The following is an 8,826-nucleotide window of genomic DNA, read 5'->3' as shown; positions in this document are numbered from 1 at the left end:
AAAACAAAATGGAAACGGAGCAAGGAGGGGAGTAAACAGAAATGGAGGCTGCACCGTGCTTAGATTGAGGTGGGACTGGGACTGAGCGCAGGAGCATCATTGTGATTCAGACTTGCTCTGGAGTCGAGCCAGCACCGTGATGCATAACTGGAAGTATTAGAGGAGATGAAGGGGAGAGCTGTGTGAAGTAGCACGAAATTACAGAGCTGCCTGGAGCACGTAAAGAGAGAGAGCGAGGATAAAGTGAATGTCCACAGTGCAAATGATGAAATAAACAAATCCGAGGCAGTAAGCCTGGATGACAGACCAGATAACAAATATCTAATGTGTTTCTACCATTACTCAGTGTCGGTAAAGCCCAGTGTGGGAGTCACAGTTACAGTAAGTGCAGCATTGGCAGTGTGATCAATGATGCTGAAGAGGAATACTGAAGGAATTCATTGCAGGTTCGCAGTGTGAGAATGCTTTTTGCTGACTAGCACATCAGGCAGCAGATACTACCAGAGGCAGACATTAAAGGTGCCAGTTGACAGAACCTCTTAAGTTAATTAGCTTGTTAGGTGGAGGCACTGGGCACAAGAACTGCTCTGTCCAAAACCAATAGAGCTATTATGTGATGTTATAGATTGCCTGCCTCTTTCCGATGGGAAGTTTGACCAAGATCATTGATTATAATCGGAATTTAGGGGAAAATGATGAGGGTAAACCACAAAGTCACATTTACAAAATATTTCAGTGATTATATGTAGTTTCTTTTTTGCTATCTGGTTCTTTAAAAAAAAAAAAAAAAAAGCTGGTACCTCATCTCTGTACGCAGTAGTCCAAACAGTTCATTTACCCCTTGAAACATTTAACATTTTGTTAGCACCAAACTAGTCCTTTTACTTACTTTAGCTACACCTACGTTTTCAAGAACTGTCTGTGCTGAAAATAACTCCCCCATAATCTGCCGCTCCTCTTCAAAGCGTTGAGATGTTGTTTTATAACCTTACTCTGCTCTCACCCTTTTCCCCAACTTTAGATTACAGAAGGACTAATAAGGTAACATCTGAAGGCAGTTGGTTATTTGTATTTTATTTAGGGTTATCAGAGTAAATGAGGCTGTATGCAAATATATGCCACTTACTTGATTCAGGTTTTTATTCGTAAAAAATGTTGAAAACCATTTTCAGTTGAATTATTTTGCTTTATATTTATGCAACATATGTTTTTAGTGTATCACATATAACTTCAATTCCACCAAAGTTTGTTTTGATGTAACAAAATGCCATTAGATTTCCAAGTATTTCTAAGTGTATGTACCATAATTTGCATGTTAAAATTTGAAATAAATGTGTATTATGAGCTAGGATTAAAGGAAGATGTTATTTAACTTAATCGATGTTTAAACTTGGACTTTAAATTCATTGTACATGGTGAAGTGCCCTTTAAATCCACATCTTCCTTTGCCTAATTTCTGCCTGTGTGAGCAAAAAGGGATTTAGGAAAAGATATCAAAATCATCCAGCTAAGCATAGAAGATAGGAACATGCTGGAGAAAAATGCCTCCAGCAAATGAAAATTCCCCGTGAGGAAATTTGAGAAGTGAGTTTATCAGCGTGTGACTGCAGACTGCGGACCGAAAGCTTGAGTGACAGCAGACGTTTTTTATTTTTTTATTTTTATCCTCCTGCCTAGAATGGAACAAGGGAGAAAGACAGCAGGAAAAGCAAGGTACATCTGTTTTTTATTGATACAGACTGCACCTGCCTTCCACCTGGTCTGCCAGAATAAAATTTGCTCCAGCCATGTCAGAGATGCTTATAAATACTGTAGACTCTCAATGAGCAATAAGAAGTCTTTTCTTTAGTGAAACCAAAAAGATGCTGCAGTAGCTTAAAAATGCAGCTAGAGTGGGTTATGCATTGAAGTAATGATGTGCACATTAAAATTCACACTAAATCTATGATTCTTTGAAACTTTTCACGTTGGTGTTATTTTTTAAATAATTTCCTGACAACGTGCACGTCAATATTCCTTACTTTTGATTAATAATATATGAGTTCTTTCAGAGTATAAGCTTCTCTTAGCTAAAAATTCATTCTGGCTTCCCTTGCACTACAAGTGCTGCATACAGAATGGGCGCATTTCTTTATAAGGCTCTGTGAGGTTAGTTTCATTTAGATGCAGGCCACAAGATGTCTCCCTCTGCTAAAAAAGCTGCCTATCCACTGGAGTGACATTCTCATTGCAAGCATTTTTTCCCCCCTTTGTTTCTTATACAATTCTATGTATCCGAATTAACTTGAGTCACATTGTAACTCAGATGTTTAAACTCTTTTACCAGGTCTTGTTTCTCTGTGGTTTGTACGCTTTATTACGTTTTCATGTGACTATATTGGTGACGGTGTTGCTTGTAAAGTTACAATAAGAAAAGTCATTATCAGTAAAACACACTATTGATTGACTGCTGGAAGTGATGAACTGTATCAGGAGTACTGCAACATTTATTTGATTTTTTTTTTTTTTTTTGGTCTGTCTGTCAGGTAGCTAAGGAGCTGATTTAAGTAGTAAAATTTATTTTTTATTTCTTTTATTTCTTTTTTTTTATTTTGATCTAACCTAAATGGTCAAACCTCATACTTCTTCATGTAGATACGTTAAGAAACTGACTCTCTATAGGCATTGATATATCATAATTAGGGTGCAACAATTGCAACAATACCCTAACTTATGAAAGGTCAATTATTTTTGCTAATAAATAATAAGCATTTCTGCAATCATGTGCAGAAGGTATAAAACATTCATGGTAAATGAAATTGTTTTTTTTTTTTATCTGACTATAAAGTTTGTTTAATAAGGTTCAAAAATGTGCGCACTGTCATATTTGCATTTGTATCTCTGAGTGCAAACAAATAGTTTTCATTGGTGAGCTCATATATAAAGGGATCAAAATATATCCAGACCAACCTGACCTTAGGTAAAATAAATAAATAAATAAATAATAATTATTATTAATTAGACCGTAAACCACTGGGTATGTTACTCTATGATGCAAGAACTGACATCAAATAGTGTAAAAAAGGTCATGAGCATTTTCCATCAGCACGGAGGAATTTTAGCCCACTCTTATTTGCTAAAAAATGTTGCTCAGCCACTCTGGGTGCTTTTTGAACATGAACACCTGGTTTAAGGTTATGCTACAGTTGGATTTACCTACAGACTTTGACTAGGTCATTCTAAAACCTCTTTTTTTTCATTGCACGAATGCTTTCTCTTCCTTCTTTAAAGTAATATAAATGAATGGAGATTATAAAATAGATTAAATTAAATCAATGGTAAATTATAAAAGTATGAAGTGAAAACTTTTTGTAAGCTTTCTGTAAGCTCATAGCTGTGTTATTAGTTATTGTCTACAGATCAAAGCCTTAGCAAGAACCCAAACCTTCAGTAGTCAAGAGTCTATTGTGTCATATAATCTTACCTTGCTTTTTTACAGTCAAGTGATCAGTGAAGTCATCAGGGTCGATAATGATGAATAAATTCATGAGTTCAGTTTCAGAGTTACTGGACGTTAATCAAATATATCAATCATATCTTACCTCCTTTATCTTTGCATTGTGCTTGATGTGTTTTTGGTGCACAACATGTAATTGCTGCCGGTGCCTCTCCAGGCTTTGAACATTTGCACTGGCCCTTAAAGGAGTTCATCTCTTTACGCAGTTGAATCTCTGCTCCTCCTCTAATGAGAGCTCTGGGGCTCAGCTTGGCTTTGACATAAAAGAGGATGGTTTGTGTCATTCGCGGACAGCCCTGGAGGAGTGAGTTAGGTCTTAAATGAAATGAAGCTGTGCATGTAAAAATCTGAGAATTAAACCCTAATAAATTTATCTCATTTAGTTTCCCATAATACAAAATGGTATCTCTTTTGGACTTTGAAAATTGTACTGCGTCAAGGCTTACTAATTACATGCTTGAACACTGGGATGATCAGCTTGTGCTTCAGCTTACACACACAGTCTAAATGAAACATTCCTATGTTTAATATACACACAGAAAAAATGAATTCAAGCTTACTTGTATTTAAACTTGATGGTGCTGAAATACCAGAGACGTTTGTCAGAAGTGTATATAACATGCAGTGCAATAAACACTAGATGGGCGAGGATAGTAACCAACAAGCTGGTGGATTTAATGGATTTAGCAAAGAAACCAGTACAAGAGAGAATGTTGTATGTACCTCACATTAAAGGTGTTTTTTTTTTTTTAATAAAACATATTTTCTACAACTCACCACGTCATGACATTACATAATGAGACAGATGGTCTGTAAAAAGATTGCTCTCCTTCACCTCCTTTAGCTATTATTGCGGTCTGAAAAAATGACCAAAAACAATCAATCAGAGCCAGGAGGAGGGTCTTAACACTGTCACTCAATGCCTCGTACTTGTTGCTAAATGCGCTAATGGCGGAGAAACAACTTTCCGTTTAACCGCCGTCATTCATTCTGTAAGAGAATGAATGCTTGGCCATGCTAACTAGCCAAGCATTCACACCAAGATCTGCTGATGCTATGCTGCCAATCGAAAACAGTTCTGCTGTGAGCAGGGCGGAGCCACCGAGAGAGAGAGAACTGAGCAATGAAAGGAAATAAAAGTTTGGAGCCGATACTCACTCAATGGGAGTTCTGGAAGATTCTTCTGATTCACTAAAAAAACATCAGTTTTTAGCAACTTTGCTTTGTAGTGATTATATTATGTAGTGATTGTGACAATGACATTTTTCTACACAGCCAGTTTTACTAATTAGGATTTAATTCACCACCATAACGTAGCTCTTTCAAAGGACACTACCAGTCATTTCATCCGCTCTCTCCAGTTTTCCCTCAACTAGATGTTTTGCTCCAAACAGTCACTTCAAGTTAATGTTGCATATGTATTGATGGGTACAGGAAGAAAAGGATGATAAAATGATGCACCGGCCACAATAAAACATTTTCTCATTCATTTGGCTTGGACACTGAGAAGACGAATGAAGACTGTGGCTAACTGAGGAAACATATGCAAAAGAAACATTTTGATATTTCTGCATGAATATATATATATTTAAATTGTGTCTTATATTTATGTACACACTGTTTGCTGAGTGTGTATAAAACTGAAGTAAAATGCCTTGCCTTGCCAGCTAACCTAGAGCTGATTCTCATTCGAGGTTAATGTTTTAATTCATAAAAAGTTCTGCAGACATCAGCAGGAAATTGTTACCAACAGAAGGCCCATATAAAGGAAAAACTGAAAAATTTCTGACCTAAAAAACTTTACTCATGAACAGCAGCCAGGGTGCTGTATTGTTATTTCCTGCTAGAGCTATCTGCTGTTGCATCAACTGTGTCATGTCTTTGTCCGTCAGTCTGGGTTATTCATTCTCCTGAGGAGACAAAAAAAGTGTTTACAACAGAGAATGTTTTTGGTGAGTTTATTTTCAGGAAGCTCACCCACATTTTCTGCATAGGACCTCTTGCACATAACCTTTGACCATATTATATTAGGACCGTCTTAATTGTGAAGAAAACAATATGTTCAAAATCAGCACAATAAACAGCGATGCTGCTACAAAGTCTGACATTCATTTAAAAAAGTGTTTTAAAATTACTTATCTGAAAATAATGAAAAAGCCTATTTTAAGATATTTATGTTTCGTACCTGCACTGACATTTAGGTTAAATTTAGGTTTTCTGGCTCTAAAACGTGATATCTGACCATTTAAACTGGCATTGGTACAGAACTTGATAACTGTTGTGATGCACTGAGAGACCATGTGTTTGAAAGAGGGGTGATGATTGAACTTTATTGGCTGTGTGTAATCTCTGGAGCTCAGCGTAATGAAACGGTACTTTGGTTTGAACTGCTGACAAGGGATGATTCTGTGAGCACGGAGAGCCTCCTGCATCACACATTCTTTAAGCCTGAATGGAAGAAAGAAGCTCCTGCAATTAACTTCTTCATAAAATGCACCTTTTATCTATTGACACATGTCCAGAGAATTTCACAATAGAGGAAATACACAGATATGATCAACAGGAGAAGAAACCAGGATCTAACTCATAAGAAGTCAGATATCTCAGATGTACCACTGTTTATGTGAGAAAATAGATGTTGATCATCACTATGGCAAAAAATATATAAATGTGTTTTTTTAAATCTAACCAATAGTTTAAAAAGAAATTGATCACACAAAAAGCTAAAAGAAAAATATTGTTTTTTTTTTTTTTTGTTTTTTCCCCATCAGCCTCAGCGGGGGTTGACATGATGTAGAGCAGCTGTAAGAGAATGAATGTATGCAGAGAAGAAAATACTTTTTCTGTCGTCCCAAAGTTTTGTTATTCATTTATTTCTTTCTTCTTATTTTTTTTTTTTTTTTTAGTTTTTTGTTATTCATGTTCTGATAAGGAATAATCCTAACGTTAAAATACTACTTTGACCACAACTTAAGATCAAGTAAAACTGGGTAACAAAGAGCTACTCTTTCATTTTGAATTCATTATTTTCTTAAAGGACTTAAAAGTAGGGCCGTAACATTTAAGCTAACATGTGGATCAACACGTGCATTGTATTTTTTTTTTTTTTGAAGAAGTGCTACATACATCAATCAATTAGTCATCATTTTGTTCATGCTAGAGAAAATGGAGCGAAAACAAAAAAGCCCTCTTCACCACCTGCTCCCTGACAGCAGACAAACGCGCCCAAGCACGCACAGACCTGAGATGAGCAATGAGGCTTATAGATGTGGAAACAAAGAAAGCACTGCCTTAATCATAACTGTCTGTAATGGAGCTTATGGATATGATAAAGATGCAAATAAAAGACCCAATAAAAGTAGGACTAATAAAATAAAATTCCAACCACAGATATCTTCGAAGGTAATAGCAGTCATGACCACTAGTTTTTGCAAATAGAAGATCAAATGAGGATGTAGATGAGGGGTTTTCAATATGATTTGGTCAGGAATCAGGCACATTAATTCAAAATTTTATTTTTACTGATTGCACTGCACTTTTGAAACCTAAGGTTCTTTTTTTTTTTTTTTTTTTTTTTTTTTTTTTACATTTTTCCTTTTATCTGTAGTCTAAAAAAGCCACAGCTTCACAACACTCAATTCCCCACCACCTATGTGACCAACTTGGAGATATGTGCACATTCCATTGGATAACCCTATCTATTAGGAGCCCAGAAAATGGTGATTTATTTTTATATTTTTATGCATTTTGCTAAAGAGCATGATGTGTTCATTTCAGTTTCTTGTAATAATTGATGCAGCTAGAACCCCGTGAGTACAGCAGCAGCTGTTCCAAAGATTACAATAAATTTGGGGATGAGCTACCAGGATGTGGCTCATCCAGCTACATCTCTTCTATTGGTAGAACACAGATAGGCTGCTGACTCAATAATGAACCATCACCATCTTGCCATTGAAGTTTGCTTCATGCTCAAAATAATCAGAGAGCTCCCCTGCTATATCATGTGTAAATCTGAAGAGGGGACAAAAAAATCATTCAACTGCAAGATCATTCAAAGTTCAGAAGTGTGACGTTTTACATTTTGATAACTTCACTTAGTGTAAAATGCTCCTGGCTTTTTGACTTGTTGCTGATCAGCCTGGATATTCACTTTATGTGTGAGGAATACAGCATCTCTTTCCTCCAAAGTCTCCTGGAACCATGGAAGACATGGTTAAAACAGATGGTTAAAGTATTTTAATATAATCATAGTTTACTGTAGATGTGGTTATATGCATATGATAATGAATATCTACCAGCAGGAGGCTGAAACGAGTTATTTAATTGACCGTGCTTCACAATTACTCACATCTCATGTGCGAGTTAGCTGGCCAAACATAGTTCAAATTAGTGGCAAAGGTTATGTGTTGGAAAAATTGTTGTTCATAATCATCATTTTATCATCTACTCATTGTCAGTTGACATGTATTAATTAGATTATTGGCACTGCATGACTCCTGATTTTTTTTTATTTTTTTTTTTATTTTAGGTTGTAATTGGGTTGATAACAAGGAGGTGCTGTGCTCATAAATAATTCCTAATGTTTTGACTTAGCATAAAAACAAACATGACAATAGAGAGTTGTGGTTTTATGGGTTTGTGTCATTTCTTAGTTCCTACAGCTTACTCTCACATGTACAGTATTTAAAATTTATTTTAGGTTATAAACAGCTTATTGTTTTGTGTTAAAATTGTTTGCATTATTTGATTAAAAACCAGCAGATAAGCTTCTGTAGCCGCATTGTTCCAGTGAAAGAGGTACACACTACATTAACACAAATAATTTTCACCTTTTGGGGCATATTTAAGTAGTTCAAAATTTTTCACAATTGAAAGATTGTAATAACACATTATTTTTAAAGGAAACACATTAATCAGCAGTTTTTCAATAATAGTAAAAAATGTTGTGTTTCATAGCACCAAAGTTCATATCGGTTCATTTTTGCAATTCTTGTTTTCCAGACTGGAAACAAAAATGTTGCTTTATGAATGAAAAGATGATGAAATAAGTATGAATCTCAGCTTCCTGACAAACAAAATCTTTACGGGCTTTCATAAATGGATAAAAACACTTTGAAATTCAACCAAAGTTACACTTGCAGGCACCAGGAGAAGAAATTACTTTCAGTTTTATATATTATAGTTTATTTAGGTAGAGAAACCTACTATAAAATGGTCTGCGACAAATTGTCTTGACACATTTTTAAGGAGAGTCTGCGGGTTTTTTTGTCGAGTAGCCACCTCAGCCATCAATAATACAGTTTTATCGACCCATAAACTTGCTGCAGATC

Source organism: Poecilia mexicana, unplaced genomic scaffold (assembly GCF_051168715.1).
Source record: "Poecilia mexicana isolate PSO_F unplaced genomic scaffold, ASM5116871v1 scaffold_17, whole genome shotgun sequence".
NCBI lineage: Eukaryota > Metazoa > Chordata > Actinopteri > Cyprinodontiformes > Poeciliidae > Poecilia > Poecilia mexicana.
This window is presented reverse-complemented; position numbering follows the sequence as displayed.